Below are 26,282 nucleotides of genomic sequence, written 5' to 3'. Positions count from 1 at the left end.
GAAAAGAGATGCTTGACTAGGGGAGGGCAGGAGGTGGGGGAGAGATCATTTCTCATCTCTGGATATAAACCTGACTTAAATATGAATTAAGCAAAAAATTAATCTGTGGGCTCATTTAGAGAAATGTTTAGAAGGAGAAGATTTTTCTTTTTCTTTTTTTTCCCCCAGATTTTATTTATTTATTTATTTGACAGAGAGACAGCCAGCGAGAGAGGGAACACAAGCTGGGGGAGTGGGAGAGGGAGAAGCAGGCTTCCCGTTGAGCAGGGAGCCCAATGCGGGGCTGGATCCCAGGACTCTGGGATCCCGCCCTGAGCGGAAGGCAGACGCTTAACAACTGAGCCACCCAAGTGCCCCAGAAGATTTTTCTGACCAACGGTTAATCCTTTTATGATTCCGATGTTTGGGGACCAAGAGCATCCTCTATTCAAGCTTCAAGAGCCTTCTAAACAACTTGCCGAAGGTTGCCCAGGAAATGACGTGTTGATGTTCCAGTAGAGGTGGGTACAAAGGCGACAAGACTGTGTCTGCAACTTTCCTGCAAAATTAAGTTACAGTTGCTGTTTGCAAGTCATGGCAGAAGAAATCTTCCAATAGATGCTACTTATTCAGTCATGTGCCTACGCCTGGATACTTCTTATGTTAACATTGTGATTATATTTTGGACCGTCCTTTGTTTTGCCCTTGAAGGACAAAGATTAAGTCTTAAATGCAGCAGTCAGAGAAAGAGATGACATATTTCGCCTGGCCTAGAATATTCATTTCCCTGGACTGGAATCATCCGGATCTGCTGAGTTAGATGCGTGCACAGCTGGAAGGCCTCCAGCTACAGACCAACCCCCAACCCATTACCACTTACTGCAGATTAAAGAAGAGAATAAAGGAAACCTATAACGTGCTGGGCCTTTACACAAATTGTCTTTGGAATTCTCACAACACTGAAAGGAAGGTATTGTCCCTATTTTAGTAAATAAGCAAAATAAGGCTCAAAGAGCTTTACTTGCTTTTTTCTCCTGACCATAGGCTCAAAGGAAGTAAAGTCAGGGTTCTAGAACAGAACTGTGTGATTTCAAAGCCTAAGCAAGACGCTGGGCCTGGCTTCATGCTGGGTGGTGTCTTTGGAGGAATAATTAAGCTGTATAACACTTAGCTTTTGGTTTCCTGTTACAAATCCTCCTCTCTTTACCAAATATAGGCGTATGATCATGAAGATCGAACGTAAAAAGCACGATCCAAGGAGCTGAGAAGGCAGAATTGAAGACAACTTTTGCCCATCAGCACTTCACAGACTATCTGGGGAAAGAGAACCCAAATATGAAACAATCAACAACAATCTAAAATGGTGCGCTGAGCAACTAGAAAGCAGAAAAGACCCAGGGGACAGTGACAGAGACTCTCAGCAACCCCTTTGTCCATTTCCCCATCCTGACAACTCCCCCTGCCCCTCCTAGCTGGGACTACAGCCACCTGCAATCTAGACTACATTTCCCAGAATCTCTTGTAGCTCAGTGTGACTAAACTCTGTCCAGTGGGATGAAAATAGAAAGGACAAGTGCAACTTCTGGGGAGGATTCTTAAAGGAAAAGAACAATACCATAGTCATCCCTTCCACTTTCCTGCCTGTTGGTGCTTCGGCAGCCTTCTGGAATCATGAGGCGGGATTGGGAGTGGAAGTCACTCAGGGAAGAGCTACAAGATGGAGGAAGCCCAGAGATCTGTGTATGGCATGGCCTCTGCTCTGGACTGCCAAGCTCCATTCTTTAATGAGAAAGAGAAATAAATGTCTATTAATTTAAGCCACTGTTATTTTGGGTTTTTGTCATTGCAGGCAAATTTAATCTTAACTGAAAGGGCACAGTTCTATTATCCCTCCTTTCCCCCCAGATCCTACTCTGTGTCTTTTAGCAAGTCACTTAACCTTTCCCAGGGTGGCTGGAAGAATCCAAGAGACAAACCAGTGAGAGAGCAGAAGAAAGCGTTTGGAGATTTTAATTGTCCTGTTGTGATACAATATGGTGGGCAGGAGGGGAGCATAGGTGGGGGGGGGGGGTAGTCTCAAGGAGTCTAGGAGGTGAAGAAAAGAAAAGAGCTATATAAACCAGATTATTCAATTCACAAACTTAAAATGCTTTAAGAATTCAGAGGAAAGAATGTCTGTGTGCTGGAGGAAGTGGTTAATTTGATTTGGAGATGAAGTATGAGGTGGGCATTAAGGAATGAATCCAATTTAGTTTGTAAGTTGTGACTCTTTCATTTTTTTAAGCTTTTATTTTAATTCCAGTTAGTTAACATACAGTGTTATATTAGTGTCAGGTGTACAATACAGTGATTCAAATCTTCCATGCACCACCCAGCACTCATCACAGCCAGTGCTCTCCTTAATCCCCATCACCTATTTCACCCCTCCCCCATCCCTCTCCCCTCTGGCAACCATTAGTTTGTTCTCTAAAATTAAGAGCCTGTTTCTTGATTTCTCTCTCTCTCTCTTATTTTTTCCCTTTGCTTGTTTGCTTGTTCCTTAAATTCCACGTATGAGTGAAATCATATAGTATTTTTCTTTCTCCGACTAATTTTGCTTAGCGTTATACTCTGTAGCTCCATCGAGGTCTTCGCAAATGGCAAGATTTCATTCTTTTTTTATGGCTGAGTAATAGTCCATTATATATATATAAATTTATTATTCATATATATAAATCCCACATCTTTATTTGTTCATTAATTGATGGACTGATGGACACTTGGGCTGCGTCTAGATCTTGGCTATTGTAAATAATGCTGCTATAAACATTGGGCTGCATGGATCCCTTTGAATTAGTGTTCTTGGATCCTTTGGTAAATACCCAGTAGTGCAATTGCTGGATCTTAAGGTAGTTCTGTTTCTGTAAAAACTCAGTCAAGGAACTCACCAAAAAAAAAAAAAAAAAAAAAATATATATATATATATATATATATATATATATACACATATATGTATACATACATACACCAAAAAATACATATATACACATATATACACATATGTGTATACGTATATACACATATATACACATATGTGTATACACGTATACACATATGTGTATATATGTATACATATAACATAATAACATATGTTGTATGTTAAATACCCAGTAGTGCAATTGCTGGATCTTAAGGTAGTTCTGTTTCTGTAAAAACTCAGTCAAGGAACTCACCAAAAATATATATATATACACATATATGTATACATACATACACCAAAAAATACATATATACACATATGTATATATGTATATATATGTGTATATATATGTGTGTATATATGTATATATATATAACATAATAACATACGCCTAAAAGGAGGAGAGGAGAAAAGAACGGGTTCAAACTTAAATGCCCATCAACTTAATATAGACTGCTATATGCAGAATAGGTTACATACAAAACTAATGGTAAGCATATATCAAAAATCACTAATAAATATGCAAAGAATCAAGAGAAAGGAATCCAAATATAACACTAAAGAAAATCAGCAACACACTAAAGAAAGACAAGAAAGGATCAGAGAAAATCTTCAGAAACAACCACAAAGCAGGTAATTAACATCCAATAAATACATATCTATCAATAGTTACCTTGACTATAAATCGACTACATGCTTCAATCAAAAGACATGGGGTGACGAATGGATAAAAATAACCAAGACCTACCTATATGCTGCCGACAAGAGACCGATCTTTTAAGAAAAGATTTATTTTTTATTTGAGAGAGAGAGCGGGGTGGGGGGGGGAAAGGGATAAGCCCAAGCAGACTGACTTCTCGGAGTGGGGAGCCTGATGCGGGGCTCAATTTCATGACCCTGAGATCACACCCTGAGCCAAAACCAAGAGGCAGCAGCTTAACCAACTACAGCACCCAGGCCCCCCAAGACACCCATTTTATTTATTTTTATTTTTATTTTTTTAGGACTTCATTTTTTTTGAGAGAGAGAGAATGAGAGAAAGCACTAGCAGAGGGAGGAGCAGAGGGAGAGGGAGAAGCAGACTCCTCGCTGAGCAGGGAGCCAGCTCAGGGCTCGATCTCAGGACCCTGATCATGACCTGAGCTGAAGGCAGACGCTTAACTAACTGCACCACTGAGGCATCCCCAAGAGACTCATTTTCGACCTAAAAACACCTGCAGATTGAAAGTGAGAATAGGGAGAAACATCTGTCATGCAAATTGTCAAAAAAAAGCAGAAGTAGCAATACTTACAGCCATGACTCTTTCGGCTACAAGTTATAGAAAATCTATCCCTGCTTCTAAAAAAAAAAAAAAAAAAAAAGTGGGCAGGGAGGGCGTTGGTGGTTGGGTCATGTAATTAAGAAGGCAAGAATTCAGCTCAGGGAAGGCTGGATTGAGACCAAGTGACGTCATTAGGATGTGGTCTCGGCCCGGCTTTCCTGAGCTCACCGCATTGTCAGGAGGCAGGCGGTCACATCTGGCGGCTGCAGATCCACACGCTATCAGCCAGGCGGCTCGGGTGGAGACTATGTCCTTCCTCAGGGCTGCACAGAAGTCCTCAACCTGCCTGACCCCCCGTGACTCTGCTTGTGCAGACCTCGTCATGCTCCCACCCGTGGCGTGGGTGGGCAGAAAGCTCCTAGGGTCCCAGTCCCTCCCCAGCTGCCTGGATTGAGACTTTTAAAGGGCGGCTGTTTGAAGGAAAAGCAAGGTGCTGTTGGCAGTAAAAAGGAAACGGATGCTGGGAAGAACGCGGTGCGGATTTGAGGGCATAGGAGAGGAAACGCAGAGATGCGGAGTCTAGAAGGAGTGGGACAGGGGAGGCTGAATGGAGGAGAAAATTCAGGTCAGCAAGAAATGCGCTGGCAGGGGACCCCTTCTTCCTCACCGTATCAGTTTGCTGGGGCTACCATAACAATATGGATGGCTTAAACAACCGAAATTTATTTTCTCCCAACTCTGGAGGCTAGAAATCCAAGATCAAGGTGCTGGCAGGGTTGGCTTGCCCTAAGGTCTCTCTCCTTGGCCTGCAGGTGGCCATGCCCACCCCCTGTCTCTTCACAGGCTTCATGTGCACCCCTGGTGTCTCTCCTGCTTCTCATAAGGACACTAGTCATATTGGAGCAGACCCACCCATATGACCTTATTTTATTTTATTTTATTTTATTATTTTATTTTATTAAGTAATCTCCCGATGTGGGGCTTGAACTCATGACCCCAAGATCAACAGTCATATGCTCTTTTGACTGAGTCAGTCAGGCGCCCCAGGACCTCATTTTAATCCAATCACCTCTTTAAAGGCCTTATCTACAAATACAGTCACCTTCTGAGGCAGGGGGCTCAGGACTTCAACATAGGAACTGAGGTGGGGGAGCATAATTCAGACCATAGCGCTCAGTATTGTCAACAAAGGCACAAAGAAAACATAAAGACCATGGATTTCTCATACAATTATAGAAAATGTAATGATTGTAGCTGAATGGGTGTGGGCACACGGTTCTCAGCAAATCTTCTGTATTACCCTGAATCAGTAAAAGCTGCCATCTTGAATGATTAATCTGTTCTCTGTAGCCACTAGTCTTCTAGAAACCCTAGCCTTCAGGAATGGCTGCACAGTGGACTGAACGCTTCTGCCTCCTCACAATGCCGTTGTTGAAACCCAATCCCCCATGTGATGGTACCGGAGGTGGGGGCTTGGGGAAGTGATTAAGATCTGAAGGCAAAACCCTCATTAATGGGATTTGTGCCTTGTCAGGGAGACCCCGGAGACTTTCCTTGCCCGTTCTGCCACGTGAGGATGTGGTGAGAAGAAAGCCCTCTGTAAATCAGGAACCAGGATCTCGCCAGACACCGAATCTGCCGGCACCTTGATCTCAGATTTCCCAGCCTCCAGAACTGTAAGAAGTAAATTTCTGCTGTTTTTAAGCCACCCTATCTATGGGATTCTATTAAAACAGCCCGAACAGACCAAGGTTCTAAACCAGTGCATAGCCAAAATCAAGCGAACAAACCGACCAACCAAAGAAACGAACTAAGAGACTAGCAGATCAAAGGCGTACTCCCACAAATGCTGTGCAGCCAGCCAGCTACCTGTGGGAAGGACAGTGACACTCCACGCCTTACTGGGCAACACCAAGATGTAGAGAGCTGGGGGGGAATGAACACCGGCACCTCATACAGTGTTCTCTCCAGAGGAGGCACAAAGGAAGCAATGGCTAGGTTGAATTTCTCTAAAAAGAAAGCAGAGGGATGCCTGGGTGCCTCAGTCGGTTAAGCATCTGCCTCCAGCTCAGATCATGATCCCAGGGTCCTGGGGTCAAGTCCTGTATCAGGCTTCTCGCTCAGCAAGGAGCCTACTTCTCCCTGGGCCTGCTGCTCCCCCTGCTTGTGCTCTCTCTCTCTGACAAATAAATAAATAAATACAATCTTTGAGTAAATTAATTAATAAAATAAAAAGAAAGAAAGAGGGAGAGCCCCTATCGGGGGCAGTGAGATGGAAGTGGAGGGTAAAAGCCAGCTGCACTTTGATTCAGAGGCTCTTGGAGCCCTATGCATGCAATAAGACATCTTCCGAATGTATCCCAAGAAGAGGGGAAATGGGAGGAGGAGAGGGCAATGGATTGTGTTTCTTGCTCACCAATCAAAAATCGAAAGATTCTCCCCAGCCTCATCCTAGGGTGATGAGTACTTCCCCATCCTTTTTCATTTTCTTAACAGCGCTTATCACTGTATGGAGTTGTCTTATATAATTGTTCGATTCCTTTTCTGTAGTTGGCCCCCCGCCTCCTCCAGAATAAGCTCTAAGACAGAGGGACTTTCTCATGGTCTTTGCTATGTCTTCAGCACCCAGGACATAGTAGGTGCTCAGAAAACAGTGTTGAATGAATAAAGGAGAAAGAAGAGGCTGTCAAAGCCTTCTTTAATAAAATAAAGGTAACCATGCCCAAATAATCAATAACTCTACGGAGAGCTTGGCAATTCAGAACGCTTCATTCCATGAAGATCGTGTATAATTAACATATACATTTTGGTTAGAAAATCTGTGGTGGTATCATGAAAAATCAGCTTTACTCGTTTCCCTGTTTCTTTTGCAGTATTAATAGCAAAAACAGGGGTGCCCGGGTGGCTCAGTCGTTTGAGCGTCTGACTCTTGATTTCATCTCAGGTGATGATCTCAGGGGTCTTGAGATCAAGCCCCTCATTGGGCTCTGCGCTGGGTGTGGAGCCTGCTTGGGATTCTCTCTCTCCCTCTACCTGTCCCGACCACGCCCCCATACCCCACCCCCGCTAATGTGAACACACTTTATCTCTCACCAAAAAAAAAAAAAAAAAAGGCAAAAACGTAAATTTTTAGTTGCTTTTATTAAGCTTTTTGTGAACATATGTATTAACCACATCTTTTATAGTCTATTTTCTGATGCTTTCACATCTGGAGCCTTGTGACCCCAGAGGGACTTCCCTCCCGGCTGATAAGCCAGTTCCTAGAAATAGTAAACAACTCACCCATGAGCACGCTTTTTAAACACAAATCAGCCAATCCAGAGCCCCTAGCCCAACACTCCTCGATAGGGCTCTCGAACTCTAGGTCACTATCCACTGCCCTAATCACCCCAGAGCCAGGTCCTAGACCGCTAGGGACAGACCCTATTCCCCAGAGCCCACTCAAATTATTCAGACTAGTCAATCCTAAACCTTTTTACCATGCCTCCCCATTCCTTCCCACAGAAACCGCAGTAAAGTCTCCTGCCCCCACTTTCTCCCTCCCCCGCTGCTCCTAACCCACGCAGGTGCTTCTGCCTCTGGGCCCCTGTGTGGCGTGCCCCCCTCCTTCGGAGTTGCGAGTAACAGGCTATATTTTAAGTGGCAATTGTCTCCTGAGCAGTTGACCTTACTGTACCTCTAATTGTCTATGAACAATATATTAAAAACAACAATACACTCAGTTGTAAGTAACAGAAAACCCAATTCAAACGGCCTTTTTGCCATGAGGGAGACGTATGGTGAGTTGAGCATCAGGACAGTTGGGTCATTCCAGTCTCCACTGGTGTCATCAAAGACCCAGTGTCTTCCAGTCCCTCATCTGCCCTTGGAAATGTCAGTTCATGCCTCCATTCCCTGACCCACAGTCTTCCTTATTTAAACTGAGGGAAAGGGAGCAGGTCCCTTCTGGAAGCTGTCTCAGGAGAATGGAGCCACTTCATGCTGAAGAGATCCAGGAAACCCCTTTGCAAAATTAGGGCATGTCTCCCTCCATGGCCAACAAAGGGACTATGTTGATGAGGCTGGGCTGGAGCCACATGTCCTTCCTTGAATCAGGAGGGCAGGCAGCTTACAAGAAGGGTGTGAGTTGCATAGGGGCATGCGTGGGGGAGGTGTGGACGCCCGAATGCATCCTGAGCAGTGAGTTAACAGGAAAGGGGGAGTGCACGTTGAGTGGTAACATCATGCCCATGCAGCAACACTATAGTGATACAAGTATGAAAAATAGAGAGGTGGCACAAGGCAATAATCTGTGTTGGAGTAGGTGGTGATTTAAGAAGAGGGGATGGGACACCTGGGTGGCTCAGCTGGTTAAGCGTCTGCCTTTGGCTCAGGTCATGATCCCAGGGTCCTGGGATTGAGCGCCATGTTGTCCGGCTCCCTGGTTAGCAAGGAGCCTGCTTCTCCCTCTCCCTCTCCTTTGGCACCTCCCCCCGCCACGCCACTCGTGCTCTCTCTCTCTCTGAAATAAATAAATAAAATCTTTAAAAAGAAAAAAAGAAGAGAGGATAAAACTCACAAAGCAGCTGTAGTATCACATTTGCAACTAAAATCTTCTATCTTTGGTGGCTTTTACTATATTAGAAGGGGACAATTCACTTCTCATGAGATACGGTCCTGATTCCGAGATGGCCGATTAAAAAAAAAAAGTCATTAAATTTATATTTTTCATTTCTATCTTACATTTGCCTGTCTCATCTTTTAAGGTTGTAAACTTGATGGGAATAGAGGTCATACACTTTTATAGCATAGCGGTATTTAAAATGTCAAGAAGCAAAAAAAATCAGGGTGCTTTTTAGCCTGAGAATTTTAATGCATGTTTATTGCTTTTCTTCAACAGTTTCTCTCGTTCCACACACAGACATTAGTCCTCTCTGACTCCCACCCCCAGACACACACATTTAGTCCCAGGAAAGATGAGCTATCAGCAAGAGCACAATTCTTTAGTAAAGGATCAAAGAAGGCTAATGTAATTAGTGTCTAGGGTGGAAGGAATGAAGAAAGCATGTAATGTAGAAAGGTTATTTGTGATCTGCTTCTTGAAAAAATGTCTGCTTGATTTGTACCTTTCTGCGGCTCTCTGCAGTAGAGCTTCACTCTCCTCTGCCACAGACCCATTTCCAATCACCAGGCTTGTGTGGATTTATGCTCTCTTCCCGATTTAATAGCAACTCCCAGAAGTGCTTTTTGGCATCACGAGATGGAGGGTGTATTAGACATTCTGCAAGCATAGATCATATTTATCACCAAATCGTAGATAATTGTGAACAAAGAAGAATAATTATAAAATTCACATATTATGCTACTGATCAGCCCAACCATAATGATTTTTATTTATTTATTTTTAAAGATTTTATTTATTTATTCGACAGAGATAGAGACAGCCAGCGAGAGAGGGAACACAGCAGGGGAGTGGGAGAGGAAGAAGCAAGCTCATAGCGGAGGAACCCGATGTGGGGCTCGATCCCAGAACGCCGGGATCATGCCCTGAGCAGAAGGCAGACGCTTAACCGCTGTGCCACCCAGGTGCCCCTGATTTTTAATATATGGATCTTGCTTTGATTTTTGCACTTGGTGAAAGTAATATATGATATGAAAACAGGACTAGTAAGCAACATATTATTTGTTCCTTCCAACAAAAGCAGAATGAGAAAATGGATGTGAAAACACTTTGTAAATCCTAAAGCACTATTTAAATGTGAGTTATCGTTATTGATTTCATTAGTTGTTAAGCTTTATTGAAGGGAAGAAAGATAAGAAAAGAACTGCATAGGTTAGCTCATTTTCTTCCTTTACTGGAAGAAGTGCATTAGAATTATCTATTTATTTTCTAGGTGTTTTAACATATTCAGATGGCAAATTCTATCCTGATGAATGTTTTCACAGTTCAAAAAGTGGTCTGCTTTCAACGCAAATTTTGAAATGGGCAAAAGACTTGAACAGGCATTTTACAAAAGAGGCTATACAAATGACCAATAAACATATGAAAAAATGTTCATGATACATCACCAAGAAAATGTAAATTATACCCACATTTATTTACCACTACATGCCCAACAGACTGGCTGACATTGATGCGAGCTACCAATATTGAGAACTGGCGTATGTGGAGAAACTGGATTCTCACAGACTGCCAATGGGGGTGTAAAGTGGTACCTTTTGAAAAATTATTGACAATATCTGCTATGGTTGAAATTATGTACCTCTTACACAAACACTACCAAGGAATATACCTTTGGTGGGCAGAATAAACATACTCTCCTTCCCCAAAGCTGTCCACCTCCTAATCTTGGGAAACTGTGACTTTATTATGTTTCATGGTGAAAGGTAAGTTGCAGATGTGATTAAAGTTACAGACCTGGAGATGGGGAGAATTATCCTGAACTATTAGTGGGCCCAATCTAATCACATCAATCCTTAAAAGCCCTGATCCTTTTCCACTGTGGTCAGAGAGAGAAACTACAATGAAGGAACAGCCAGAGACATGGGACCAGAGAAGGATTCAAAGCCATTTTTGCCAACTTTGAAGATAGAGACAAGGTCACAAGCCAAGGAATGCAGAGGTCGCTAGAGGCTGGGAATGACTTCTGGCTGAATCAGCAAGAAAATGGAAATTCAAGGGGCGCCTGAGTGGCTCAGTTGGTTAAGTGTCTGCCTTCGGCTCAGGTCATGATCTCAGGGTTATGGGATCGAGTCCCACATTGGGCTCCCTGCTCAACGGGGAGCCTGCTTCTCCTTCTCACTCTCCCTCTGTGCTCTCTCTCAAATAAATAAAACCTTTAACGAAAGAAAGAAGAAAGAAAGAAAGAAAGAAAGAAAGAAAGAAAGAAAGAAAGAAAGAAAAGAAGAAAAGAAAGAAAGAAAGAAAGAAAGAAAGAAAGAAAGAAAGAAAGAAAGAAAGAAAGAAAGAATTCAGTCCTACAGCAGCAAGAAACAGAACTTGGCTAACAACCGAAATTGGTGAGATAATGCCTGGTGAGACCGCTGCAGACTTCTCACCTACAGACCTGAGAAATAACAAATGCGGGTCATTTCAAGTGAGAACTTTGTGGTAATTTGTTGCAGTGGTCATAAAAAGCGAATGCAATACCCAACAGAAACGTGTTGTGCACCAGAAAATGTGTACAATAACGTTCACAGCCGTATTGTTTGTTAAGAGTCCCCAAGCAGAAATACCTCATGTGGCCACTCACATACAATGGGAATGTGGGGAGGTGAGACAGAGAGTGGTGACAGTCCCCAGATGATGTTTGGTGGCATTTCTCACAGCATGAGTGAGTATGGAGGACGGTGGGAGACAGACTGTGTGGTTTCACGTATGTATATAAAGCTCGAAACCAGGCAGAACTCTTCCCACTGATAGCGGTCAGAACAGTGTTTATCTTTATCGGGGGAAGGAACAGGGAAAAGGTACAAGGGAGCTCCGGGGGTGCCAGAAATGTCCCATATTTTTATCTGGAGTGTGCTTTTCTGCGTATAGGTTATACTGCGGTTGAAAAGTCCATATAAAAAGTGATCTGTTTTAATTATGAAATGTTAAAAAAAAAATGTACCCTAGAGACCACTTTGTAATGGTTTTCTTTTCCCTCTCATTTACTCTTTGGCTTCCCTGATTTTACATCATGGAATATTCCCCTTAGGCCAGAGGAATAGAAAAATCCAGTGAAATGCCACCAAATACCATGGCACATTTGAATGAATTTAAATGGATACACTTTCACACACTCTGCTTTTAAATTGCATTTATTTGTTTGTTTATTTCTTTCTTTAAAGATAATTAGTTTTTTCTCCCCAGAAGCAACTATCACATTGTTACCATTCTCTTCTATTTCCTTCCAAAGATTTTTCAGTCACATTGTATGTGTGTGTGTGATTTTTTCTTTCCTTTTTTTTTTTTTTTTTTTACATGAGTGACAGCGAACTATACATTTGGGTCTGTACTTGCTTTTCTCGCACATGAGCAGAGTCATAACATTTAATAGCTGAGTAGATGTTGAATCATCAATCATTTGACTCATTCCCCTACTGCTGGGCATTTAGATTGTTGCTGGGCTTTTGCCATTGTAAACAACAAGGCAGTAAATACCGCTAAATGTCCATCACTTTGCATAATCGCAAGTTACTTTTCAGTAGTTTACTTCAAATCAAAAATCAATGGTGGATGTTAACATTTTTTTACATTTTAAAAATGGACTACCTACTGAGAAGAATACTCTTATTAAGGAATTCATTCGTCCAAAGATATTTCAGTACCTAACTTCAGGTTAGACAAAGCCTAAACAACAACCAAAAATTAATAATACATCCATGAAAGATATACTTTTTAAATGATGTATTAGTTTCCTAGGGGTTTTGTTACAAAGTACAGACTGGGTGGGTGGCTTCATACAACAGAAATTTGTCATCAGATAGTTCTAGAAACTAGAAATCCAGAATCAGAGTGTTGTCAGAGCCATGCTTTCTCCAAAGTCTCCAAAGAGAAATCATTCCTTGCCTCTTCCAATGGCTTCTCGTAATTCCGCGGCTTGTAGATAACTCATTACAATCTCTCCCTCCAGCTTCACCTGGCTGTCTTCTTATAAGGACACAAGTCATATCATATTAGAGGCCCACTCGACTCCAGTATTACCTCTTCTTAATTAATTCTATTTCCGATTACCTTTTTTTCCAAATAAGGTCACATTCAGAGATACTGGGGGTTAGAACTTCAATATATCTTTTGGGGTGGGGGAAGTAAGACTCAATTCAACCCATGTTAGGAACTGAATGTTTGTGTTCTTCCAAAATTCATATGTTGAAATAACCCTCAATGTGGTAATTTAAGAATAGTACATGATTTGGTACTTTACTGAGGAAACAAATAAATATTATATACAAGTGTTGTCAGCATTCAGCAAATATTTGAAAAATGCCTATGAGGTGCCAAGCCTTATTCTAGGAATTGAGATAGAACTCTAAAAAAAACAGGCAAAATTCTCTGCTATTTTGGGTCTCAGTGAGGAGACAGGCAATAAACAAATAAGTAAAATGTATCTTATGTTTAGACATTAATAAGCACTAAGAAGAAAAAATTGACCACAGAAGGGAAATATAGAGTGTAGGGAGCTGAGTTAGAATCTGAGAGAGTGTGGTCCTGGAAGGTCCCACTGAAGAGCCTCTTGCATAAAAACCTGAAGGAAGTGAGCCTTGGGTAGGCTGCGGGAAGAGGAAGAACCAAGGCCTGAGTCAGATAGAGCATATCTGATCTATTCGAGGAAGAGCGTGGGGCCAAAGAGGCTGCAAGATGGGCAGGGTGGGCCAGGGGTGGCTGCGAGGTCCCAGGGGGGAATGGAAGCCTGCCACACTGAGGGCATAGGGAGGACGTGGTTGTCCTCTAAGTGATGGGAGAGCCTTAGGAGTGTTCAAGCAGAAGGGTCGCCCCATCTGGCATAGGCTTCAACATGGCTGCTTTGTGAGAACAGGCTGAGCGGGGCTGAGGGTACAACTAGGGAGACAAGTTTGGAGTCTACTGCAATCATCCGAGCAAAAGATGATGTGGTCTGGACCAAGTTTGTGGGGATGGGGTGAGTAGGTGTAGTCCCGTTCTGACCCTACACAGAAAGTCAAAATGACAGTATCTGCGGTCAGACCAGATTCCGGATGCAAGAGGGGGAAGTGCAAAGGTAGCCCAGAGGCTATTGATCTGAGCAATCGAAAAGACAGAGTTGTCATTAACTGAGATGGGGACGCTGCAGGAGGAGCAGGCTTAAGGGAAAATACAAGGTGCAGTTTGGGTCATGCAAGTCTGAGAAGGCAAGCATGAATCTGGAAGTTCAAGGGAACATTCCAAACTCAAGAGACACACTTTGGAGTCGAACACGTGAAGGGCATTGAAAGCCACAAGACTTTTGAAATCATGTAGGAGCTGAGTGTAGACCTTAAAAAAGGACAATGAATCTGGTTTCTAAGTTTCAGAAGCCCATGGGACATCCGCGTGGAGACTGAAAATACTAGAAGAGCAATATGACTAAAAAAAAAGAAAAAAGGCATTAGCCAATAAGCAATAGCTAAAAAATGGAAGTGAACACGGAAACGCCAATGTTTACCTGGTGGTTAAAAGGCTAGCAAATACAAATTTGGGAGTGGACCGGGGAGGAGGGGAGAGGAGAGTGGGGAGGAAGAGGTGTCCCAGAGCCAGGGGAGAAGAAAGTTGTAAGGAGGAGAAAAGTAGACTGCCACGGATAGGTAAGTGGGCTGCAAACCGAGCAGGGACCACTGGATTTGGTCATTAGGGGGGTTTTGTTGCCTTTAGAAGTCAGATTGCAGTAGATGGAGGGATGAATTGAAGTGAGGAAGTAGGGTAATATTATCTGAAAGGAAAATAAACTCTATCGTCGGGCTTACCCATACGCCTCAGGCTAATAAATCACGGTGCTGACCTCTTTCCCCTCCTCCCGTGTGGAGGTGCCTGGGTCCTCATTCAGTTGCTTTCTTTTGGGGGATCCCAGCCTCCCAGGTCTGTCTGACAAGTGCAGCATTGATGCGGATCTCTGTTCCTGAAATGCCTTATCCTTGTGGGTTCAAGTGCCACTCCTGGCTCAGATCCCAGCTCAAACCCTACCCCTCCTGGAAGCTTTCTCCAGTCTTTCCAGCTTGGAGGTATCTTCCCCCCCCCCCGAATTTGTATAATATTTATCTGTACATCTCTTAAAGTACATTTTGCTTTAGACCTTTATTTCCTTTTATATATTTATTGATGCTTTTCGACTTTTCTTCTCTACTAGACTAAAAGCTTCAGACAGGATCCATGGTTGATTCACCTTGATATCCCCAAGGATATCACATTCCTTCACATTTACACTAGATATTAATATTTAATACATGCTGGCTGTTCGATAAATATTTGTTTGGTAAATTAATAAAGGGAGACTAACTGGACCCAACAGAATCACATAAAATAGAGTCCAGCAATTGGCACAATGTGCTTATCTGTAGATTAAATGTGCTTGGTGGATGGAAACGGAAATTTCAAAGTCAGCAGAGAGTTAATTGCCAAACATCTAAGCCAATCCAAAATCCGGAAAGTAACGCAGATGTCAGTCAAGGGTGGAAACACCATAGTAAATCATGGGCTATGGACTAAATTGTGTCCCCCCAGAATTCATATGTTGAAGCCCTAATCTTCACACGTCAGAATGTGACTGTTTTGGAGATGAGGCCTTTAAAGAGGTGATCAAGTTAAAATGAGGCTATCGTTGGGGGGGCCCTAATCCAACCTGACTGTGCCCTGAGAAGAAAAGGAAATGAGACACACAAAAGCAATATAGGGAGGCCGTCTTTGGAGCCAGAAGTTGGAAAGTGTGACCCGGGGAGGCCATGTTTTCCACCTGCAGACAAAAACTATTGTAGTGAATAGGCATGAGGCCAAGGGCGGGGTCTAGAGACGGAAAGACTCCTGAAGATGTTAAATCTCCTGGACACAGTCATTCCATTGGGCCAGCTGGATTTTTGCTCTGCTACAGCTCCATTGCTCAACCACTCCTGGGGGAATCCGGAGCAAATAAATTCCAGTTCGGAATTTGGCCTAAATTACTTTTTCTTTTTTTCTTCTTTTTTTTTTTTAAAGTAGACTCCACTCCCAGTGTGGAGGCCACTGCAGGGCTTGAACCCCTGACCCTGAGATTATAGCCTGAGCTGAGATCAAGAGTCAAGATGCTCAACCGACTGAGCCACCCAGGAGCCCGTGGTCTAAATTACTTAGTATTTAGGATTCCCCCCCCCCCAATGAAGAGTCCTAACTCATTCAATATCAAACAACTATAGTCTTACTTGCATCTTGCTTTTCAATCTTGTTAACAAGTACACATAATTTCTTATAGAATTTCAACTAAGAAGGGCGCCTGGGTGGCTCAGTCGTTAAGCGTCTGCCTTTGGCTCAGGGTGTGATCCCGGTGTTCTGGGATCCAGCCCTGCATCAGGCTCCTCCACTGGGAGTCTGCTTCTTCCTCTCCCACTCCCCTTGCTTGTGTTCCCTCTCTCACTGGGTGTCTCTCTCTCTGTCAAATAAATAAATAAAATCTTAAAAAAAAAAAGAATTTTAACTAAGAGCATTTTATATAATTTTTATTTTGCTTTCTTTTAAAACAGTACATTACTAATTTTAATATTAAACATTAACATCTTAAATGCATATTAATAATAATCAGTAAAAGCATCATATTTAATATAATATATAACAAGACATCCTGCTACACAGTCCTCCAGGTGATCGTTTGAATGCTTGCATGACATTCTTTCATTGCTGCGACAGTTAGCAGTTGTCCTTTATCGGATGCTCCTTATGTTTCAGGCACTATATATATTAGAGTCTATATATGTGTGTATTCCTCATAACAACCGTCGAGGAATTACTGTTTCCAGTGTAGTGATACAAGCGCTGGCTTAAAGGGGCAATGGGACTTGCTCAAAATCACGTAGGAAGTCATGCAGTACGTTGTGGACGGTCTCACTGCAAAGCCACCCCTTCTTTACCACGCAGCGTGGCTCTTCACTACTGCAGTGTATTGGTCTGCCCTGGCCGCCATCAACAAAATACCACTAGATAAATAAACAACAGATATTTATCTTTTTTCTGTTCTCAATCAAGGCTGCTCTTTCACCCATATGCACTGGGCATGCATACTGACCATCACCCCCCGAATCTGGTTCATCTAACCCAGAGAAGGCCGTCATTGGCGTGACCTGCTGTTTAATGGAACATAGGCGTGGGGCTGGGTCCCAGAAATGGCTGCTGGAAGTGATGCAGGAGCAGGTCTCAGGAGGAGAGGGCCTCCTGGGCCCATCAAGAAATACATGTCTACTAAACATGTAGTTATGGCTTTTCTTTTTGAAAATGTTAAAATATAATAACTTCCAAAAGGAAAAGAAAAAATGTTGGGGGACACCTGGGTGGCTCAGTCGGTTAAGCATCTGCCTTCCGCTCAAGGTCCTGGGTTGGAGCCCTGTGACCGGCTCCCTGCTCAGTGGGGAGCCTGCTTCTCCCTCTGCCTGCCACTCCCCCTGCTTGTGCTCTCTCTCTCTCTATGACCAATAAATACATAAAACCTTTTTTAAAAAAAATGTTGGTACTAAAAGCCATCTTTCTCGGTTTTACTCTATCATAATTAGAATGTGTTTTCAGCATCTTTGTCCAATTTCGGGTTAAATGTGGTCACCATGTGTTGGAAGTCCTCGAGGAACCGGGGGGGGTTTACTGGTGTCCAGCTTAGTGTCAGACCCTTTGGCTCTTCCATTGCTGAACATCAAAATAGTTCATTCATTTGATAATAGAACAGGTTCATATTTGATATATCCAATTTCCTCCAAAAGGGTCAGCATTTAGGTTAGATTTGATTCATTCATTCATTCCCACGCTTTAACCTCCCCAAGGCACTAACTACAGAAAAACAGGACCCGACCCTGCCACACAGACACACCTCACACCCTCCCTTTTCCCTCAGCAGATGTCAATAAATTTTTTAAAGACAAATCTGCATACAAATGTAATGAATCTGTTTTAAGCTCTTGCGTAAAGTCATTTAGAAAGAGCTTCCAAATTCCTTGAATACTCCTTGAATACCCCTAGCAGCAGGAGATAATTTGCTGAGTTCTCATTCACAGAAGAGGCGAGAAAGAATGATTTATTTCTGGGCATATTTAATTTCATAGAATCTTAGGTTCATAATTGGTTGATTTCCAGTTCTTCCAGGCACAACCACACCATGGAGAAATGATTTGAAAAGATGAAGACTTAGTGAGGGCTTACTAAATGTTTCAGGCCAGCTCTCAAGATTCTCTTAATTTCCTACGTACTATTAAAGAGCGCCACATGTCCTGTGGTTAGAAGGCTCTGGTAACGCACCTGTGGACAGAAATGACTGCATAACACGATAGATCTGCCTAAGCGTCCAAACAACAAGCAAACATAACTGAAAATGGCTAACAGCTGCATAGAATGATCCCAGGGTAGCAGCCCCGACCCAAAGTAAAATGATGCCGTAGGGACAAGAATCACAGAAACTTCCACTGGGTGATCAGGACATGTGTTCCAGCAGAAACCCCAGGGCTCTTGTGGTTTGTTTCTTTCCTCGGCTTGTGATGCTTGCAGTGGGACTGCATTCCCAAACTCATAGGACCAAGTACAGCAGAGAAAATACCTTATTACGTATTGTTGGCTTTAAAGGGTGGCTACCCTAATGAAGAAGCAAAAGTTAGAAATCCTGCCCAGTCCAACCTGCCAGAGACGTGGAACCATGGATGTAATAAAGAACGACATGTCGCAGGGCACCGGGCTGACTCGGTAGGTAAAGCACACAAGTCTTGATCTCAGGGTTGTGAGTTCGAGCCCCATGTGGGGTGTAGAGATTACTTAAAAATAAATTCTTTTTTTTAAATTTTATTTATTTATTAGAGAGACAGAGAAGGAGAGAAAGCACAAGCAGGCAGAGGGGCAGAGGGAGAGAGAGAAACAGACTCGCCGCAGGGAGCCCAACGCGGGGCTGGATCCCAGAATCCAGGGATCATGACCTGAACTGAAGGCATACACTCAACCGACTGAGCCACCCAGGTGCCCCTGAAACTAAAATCTTAAGAGTCAGCGTCATTTTATAAACATTGGTTTAAATTTTTGTTCATAGGGCACTTGGGTGGCTCCATCAGTTGGGCATCTGCCTTTGGCTCAGGTCCTGATTCCAGGATTCTGACATTGAGTCCCACGTGGGGCTTTCTGCTCAGCAGGGAGGCTGCTTCTCCCTCCCCCTTGCTCCTCCCCCCCCCCGCCCCCCCATACTCACGTGCGCTCTCTCTCTCTGTCAGATAAATAAAATCTTTTTTAAAAATAAAATAAAATAAAATTGTGTTCATAGAGAACTAATTCTAGGGTAATTTTGGCTTCTTTAATACCTACGTTTCACACTGCATGGCACCGTCGAATTCTCCCTGGGGAAAGGTGTCTGATCCTTCATGAGATGAAAAGCTCAGCAGCACAGACTTCCAGTCAGTTTGCCAGAACATTCCCCCCCACACACTTTCATTCCCTAGATGTTTGGAAATTAAAGTCATTAATCTTTTTCTTTCTTTCTTTTAATCATAAGGGCCCCGCTGGCATGGTGATTAGCAATTTTAGCCTAAAAAAAAAAAATCCTAGCACAGCTGCAAAAAAAACAGACAAACAGAACAGCTGGGAAAACCTGATCTATTTTTGCTTTCCATTTAGTTGGAAAACAAAATTCCCTTTCGGAAAGAATTCCCCCCCCACCCCCACCCACTCCACTCCACTCCATTTATCCTCTCTCTTTTCCTATAACTTTCATTTAGTTTTTCTTTCCTTAATGCTGCTGTCTTTTCATTCAATGGGCGTTTCCTGAATTTTTTTTCATTTAACAAATACCCACTCTATGCTTAGTACAAGTAAAATACTGTGCTAGGTACTTCAGGGCCCTATAAAGAGAAATTATACTGAAGTACTGATATCAAAAAGTTTATTATCCTAGTAGAGGCTATGACTGGTACGTAAATGAGAATAACCAAAAGTAAAAGATGGGAAAGGACCAAACAAATATAAAGTGACATAGAAACTCAGAAGGAGAAAGATTCATTCCAGCTTGAGGGTTCAGTGAAAGTTCACAGAGGAGGTGTGTAGATAAAGGGCATTCCAGGCCGAGCAAAAACAGCGAGAGCAAAGGCATGGAGGCATTTTAATAATTTTTAAAAACATAGAAAGATTGAGTGACTAGAGCCGCCGTTCTCAAGGTGTGGTTTCCAGACCATCAGCATCTGCGTTCCCTGAGAACTTGCTAGGTAGGTCGGTCTTTGAGTCCCACCCCAGATCTTCTGAACCATAAACTCTGTGGTGGGACTCAGCTCTCTCTGGTGTAAGAAGCCTGCAGGAGATCCTGATGCGTATTCACGTTTGAGAGTCCCTGAATGAGGGCATAGGACATGGGGAGCTTAGGGCCTGGGACATCAGCTTTAAAAGTAAGATTGGAAAAATAGGCCTACATCCAAGTTAGAAACTCGTGCATCCAAGGACGCATTCAGCAGAGTACAAGGGTAACCTCCAGAATGGGAGAAGACACAGTTGACCCTTAAACGGGGAGAAACCGCACAGGTCCACGTACATGTGGATTTTTTTTCAATACCTAGGTTGGAAAAACTTTGGAGATTGGCGACGTTTTGAAAAAACTTGAAGACAAACCATGTAGCCTAATAAATAACAAAATTTAAAAAAATAAACAAAAAATTAGAATTAGGTATGTCATAAATCCATAAAATAGACGTCGGTTTTATCATTTATTATCATAAAATACATACAAATCTTTTACAAAAAGTTAAAAATTTTCAAGGCTTATGCACACAAGCATTTACAGACTGTACATTCCCAGTTGAGAAAAACGTAAACAAGGATAAAGGGGCAGTATTAAATCATAGTTGCATAAGTTAACTCTAGGACATGCGGCACTGTTGTAATAATTTTGCAGTCGCCTCCTGTTGCTACTGCGGTCAGCTCAGGCCTTGCAAGTACTGCCGAACATGCAGCGTGACGCTAATCATCTCCGTGTGAGCAGTTTGTCTCTCCAGCAAATTGCATGTAACGGTGAAGAGTGGTCTCTTGTGGTTCTCCCTATCAGCAGGTACGTTTCAGGGAGTCAAAAGTTAGACACGGTTTTGAACTGTAGGGGGAGGGTGGTGATCCTAAGCCCTGGTGTTTTTCAAGGTTCAACTGTATCTTCAAATCGTACATCTCAGGGGTGAATATGCAGAATGTATAAAGGATTCCTACGGGGCACCTGGCTGGCTCAGTCAGTAATGCCTGCAACTCTTAATTTCAGGGTGGTGAGTACAGGTCCCACACTGGGCGTAGAGCTTACTATAAAAAATAATAATAATAATTAAAAAAAGGATTCTTGGGGTGCCTGGGTGGCTCAGTCGGTTAAGCACCTGACTCTTGATTTTGGCTCAGATCATGGTCTCGGGGTTATGAGATCGGGCCCCGCGTGGGCTCTACACTGGGCATGGATCCTGCTTGGGATGCTCTCTCGCCCTCTCCCTCTGCCTCTCCCTCCACCTCCCACTCTAAGAAAAAGAAAAGAAAAGAAAAGAAAAGAAAAGAAAAGAAAAGAAAAGAAAAGAAAAGAAAAGAAAAGAAAAGAAAAAAAAGAAAGGGATTCCTATCACTCAACACCAAAAAATTAAAATAACCTAATTTAAAAAATGGGCAGGGGCGCCTGACTGGCTCAGTGGGAGGAGTGTGAGACCCGATCTTGGGATTGTGAGTTCAAGGCCAAGTTGGATGTAGAGATTACTTAAAAATAAACAAAATTTTAAAAAATAATAAAATAAAATAAAAAATTAAAAAATGGGCAAAGGACTTGAATAGATACTTCTCCAAATATGGTAAATAAATGACCAACTAGTATGTGAAAAAATGCTCAACATTAGTAATTATCAGAGAAATGCAAATCAAAATCACAATGAGATATTATCTCACACCCAGTAGGATGGTTACTAGCAAGAAAAAAAAGGGGGGGGGCACCTCAGTGGGTCAGTGGGGTTAAGCTTCTGCTTTGGGCTCAGGTCATGATCCCAGAGTCCTGGGATGTAGCCCAAGTCGGCTCCCTGCTGAGCAGGGAGTCTGCTTCTCCCTCTCCTTCTGCCCCTCTCTCCTGCTCATGTGTACACGCAAACGCTATCTCTCTTTCAAAACTAAATAAATAGGGGCGCCTGGGTGGCACAGCGGTTTAGCGTCTCCCTTCAGCTCAGGGCGTGATCCCGGCGTTATGGGATCGAGCCCCACATCAGGCTCCTCCGCTATGAGCCTGCTTCTTCCTCTCCCACTCCCCCTGCTTGTGTTCCCTCTCTCGCTGGCTGTCTCTATCTCTGTTGAATAAATAAATAAAATCTTTAAAATAAATAAATAAATAAATAAATCTAAGAAAAAGAAGAAAGACAAAACAGGTGTTGGTGAGGATGCACAGAAATTGGAACACTTGTGTACTGTTGGTGGGATTATAAAACAGTACAACCTGTTTTATAATGGCAGAACAGTATGGAAGTTTCTCAAAAAATTAAAAATAGAAGCACCATAGGATCCAACAATCCCACTCCTGGGTATATATTCAAAAGAAATAAAAGCAAAATCGCAAAGATATTTTCACACTCATGTTCATAGCAGCACTGCACATAATAGCCAAACTGGAAACAACCAGGGATCTATTGGTAGATGAATGGATAAGCAAAGTGTGGTGTATAAATACAATGGAATATCAGTCAGCCTTAAAAATGTAGGCAATCCTATCACAGGCTATGACATGGATGAATGTTGAGGATATTACTTTAAATGAAATAAACCAGTCACAAAAAAACACCAATACCGTATGATGCCACTTGTGTGGTGTGTAAAGTAGTCAAATTCATAGAAACAGAAAGTAGAATAGTGGTTGCCAAGGTCTAGAAGGAGGGGGGAAAGAGGGTTGTTATTTGACGCACATGGAGTTCCAGATTTGCAAGATGAAAAATCTGTAGAGATCTGTTTTACAACAATGTGGATATAGTTAACACTACTGAATTGTATACTTAAAAATGGTTAAGATGTTAAATTTAGTCTTATGTGGTTTTTTAATCACAATTTAAAAAGAAAAGGAAGGCTGGGGTAAGTGAGGGCTTTGAATTCTACCTCCTTTTTCTTCCCTCAGTCTATTATGAGTCTATTACTGCTTTCTTTTCTTGCATTTGGTCCTGGGGTTTTCTTTGTAGGAAGTTTGTTTTGTTTTGTTGGGGGGCTTTATTGTTTTGGGGGGGTTGTTTGTTTTACTACTAACTCAATCTCTTTGGTATATTTATTTTTTTTCTTTGTTATATTTCTTTTTTTTTTTTGTCGTTCTTATATTTCTATTCCAATTTTCTATTTTTTCTTGAAAGAGTTTAGGTAGTTTGTGTCTTTCTAAAAATTTTTACATTTCATATAGCTTATCTGATTTGCTGGTATACAATTGTTCAAAATAGTACCTTATAATGCTGTTTACTGGGGCACCTGGGTGGCTCAGTCAGATAAGCGTCTGCCTTCGGCTCAGGTCATGATCCTGGGGTCCTGGGACCAAGTCCCGCATCAGGCTCCCTGCTCAGTGGGGAGTCTGCTTCTCCCTCTGCCCCCCTCCCCCCACTCATGCTCTTTCTCTCTCTCAAATAAATAAATAAAATCTTTTTATAAAATGTTGTTTATTTGTTTAAGTTCTAGAGTAATGTTTCTTCTTTCATTCCTGATTTTAGTAATTTGAAACTTCCCTCTTTTTTCTTGGTCAGTCTAACTAAAATTTTGTCAATTCCGTTTATCTTTTCAAAGATAAATTTTGGGTTTGTTGATTTTCTCTATTATTTTCCTATTTGGAATTTCATTTATTTCTGTTACAATCTTTATTATATCCTTCCTTCTATTTGCTTTGAGTTTAGTTTGCTCTCCTTTATCCAGTGTCTTAAGGTAGAAGTTTAGATTACTAATTTGAGATCTTTTTTCTTTGTTTAGTCTGACCATTTAAGCTATGAATTTCCCTCTGATCAGTGCTTTAGCTGCATCCCATAAGATTTGGTATGTTGCATTTTCATTTTCATTTACCGCAAAGTATTTTCTAACATCCATTGCTATTTTTTCTTTTATTCATTGTTTTTTTAGGAGTGTGTTATTTAATTTCCACAGATTTGCGAATGTCCCAAATTCCTTTCTGTTACTGACTTCTAAGCCCATTTCACTGCAGTCAGGGAATATGTATTTTGTACGACTTTTGGTCCTTTTAAATGTTTTAAGGCTCATTTTATAGCCTGACATTATGGCCTCTCCTAGAGAGCATTCCATGTACACTTGAGAAAAAGGTATATTCTCCCGCTGTTGGGTGGAGTGTCCTACCATCTGCGTGTTATTTCTGAATAGTTCATAGTGTTGTGTATTCTATTTCCTTGTTGATCGTTTGTCTAGTTGCTCTATCCAGTATTGAAAGTATGGCATGGAAATCTCCAATTACTACTGTTGAATAGTAATTCCTTCCTTTCTGTTGGTTTTTATTTCCTGTATTTTAGAACTCCGTTAAGTGCATATATGTTTGTGTTAGTTTTCTAGGGCTGCCAAATACCACAGACTGGGTGGCTTAAACAATAGAAATTTATTTTCTCACAGTTCTGGAGGTTGGATGTTCAAGAGTAAGGTGCCAGCAGGGCCAGGTTTTTATTGGGACTTTTGTCCTTGACTTACAGATGGGCACCCTCTTGCTGCTTCTTTATATGGTTGTCTCTCTGTGCACCTCTGGTGTCTGTCGGTGTATCCTAACCTTCTTTTTTCATAACAACAGCAGTCAGATAAGATTAGGAGATACCCTCCAGGCCTTACGTTAAGGTAATCTTAAAATATTTTAGATTTTATTTATTTGACAGAGAGAGAGAGACAGCCAGTGAGAGTGGGAACACAGGCAGGGGGAGTGGGAGAGGAAGAAACAGGCTCCCAGCAGAGGAGCCTGATGTGGGGCTCGATCCCAGAAAGCCAGGATCACGCCCTGAGCCAAAGGCAGACGCTTAACGACTGAGCCACCCAGGCACTGCTAACGTAATCACTTTTTAAAAGGCCCATCTTCAATAGTCACATTCTGAGATATTGGTGTTGGAGGGTAGCTGGAAGAAAAGCAGGCAGGGACAAGCCCTCCACCCTTTCCCACGTGATAGATGACAAAACCTGATTGAGTGACAGGTGCATGAAGGGTTATTCAGATTAAAACACCCACCAACAAGCCCATAAAAACCCTTAGACTTAAATTCAGGCTGCATCATGAAGCTGCCAAAAAAAAAAAAAAAAATACAAAACAAAAAAACCCTAGACTTAGCAACTCGGTGGCAACCCTCTCAGGTCCGCTCCCTTTTCAGGAGCTTTGTACTATCGCTCAGTAAACTTTGTACTATCACTTAATAAAATTTGCTTTGCTTCTCACCATCCTGTCTGGTCTACCTCTTCATCCTTCCAAGCAGTGTGACCAAGAACCTCGGGCACTAAAGAAGGAAATCCTGCAACACCAGGAGTTAGAACTTCAATATGTAAATTTGGGGACAGGGCACAACTCAGTTCGTAATAATTTATAATTGTTTTATCTTCTCAATGGATGTCTTTGTCTCTATTAACATTTTTTTTTTGGTCTTAAAGCCAATTTTTGTCTGATATTAGTATAGTTATTCTATTTCTCTTTTGGTTACTGTATGCTTCTATTTTCAATCTACTTGTGTCTTTGAATCTGAACTGCGTCCCTATAGATAGCAAATAGTTGGATGATGAACTTAATCCATTCTGTCAGTATTTACTTTTTGATTTGAGTGTTTAGTCCACTTACATTTAATGTACTTACTGATAAGGTGGGATTTATGGCTGCAATTTTGTTATTTGTTTCCTATGTCTTATGTCTTTTTGTTCCTCTATTCCTCCACTACTAACCTTATTCTGTATTATTTTCTAGTGTGTCATTTCAATTCCCTAGCTGCTTCTTTTACTGATGTTTTGTAGGTATCACCTAGTGGTTGCCCCAGGGATTAAAATTAACATCCTAATTTATAACAACCTAATTTAGATTAACACAAACTTAATTTCAATCCTATATAAAAAAACACTGCTCTTATATAGATCCATTCCCTCCCCCTTCTTTGTGCTGTTATTTCATACAAGTTACATTTTTCACTCTGGAAAACAGTATGGAGATTCCTCAGAGTTAAAAACGGAACTACTCTATGATCCAGCAATAGCACTACTAGGTATTTACTCAAAGAAGACAAAAATACTGAATTCAAAGGGATACACGCACCCCAATGTTTATAGCAACACTATCTACAATTACCAAATTATGGGAATAGTCCAAGTGTCCATTGACTGATGAATGGATAAAGAAGATAGAGTGTATGTGTGTGTGTGTGTGTGTGTATAGATAGATAGATAGATAGATAGATGATAGATAGATAGATACGTAGATACATAGATATACATACAGTGGAATACTCCTCAGCCA

The sequence above is a fragment of the Ursus arctos genome, unplaced genomic scaffold, assembly GCF_023065955.2.
Source record: "Ursus arctos isolate Adak ecotype North America unplaced genomic scaffold, UrsArc2.0 scaffold_13, whole genome shotgun sequence".
Lineage (NCBI taxonomy): Eukaryota > Metazoa > Chordata > Mammalia > Carnivora > Ursidae > Ursus > Ursus arctos.
This window is presented reverse-complemented; position numbering follows the sequence as displayed.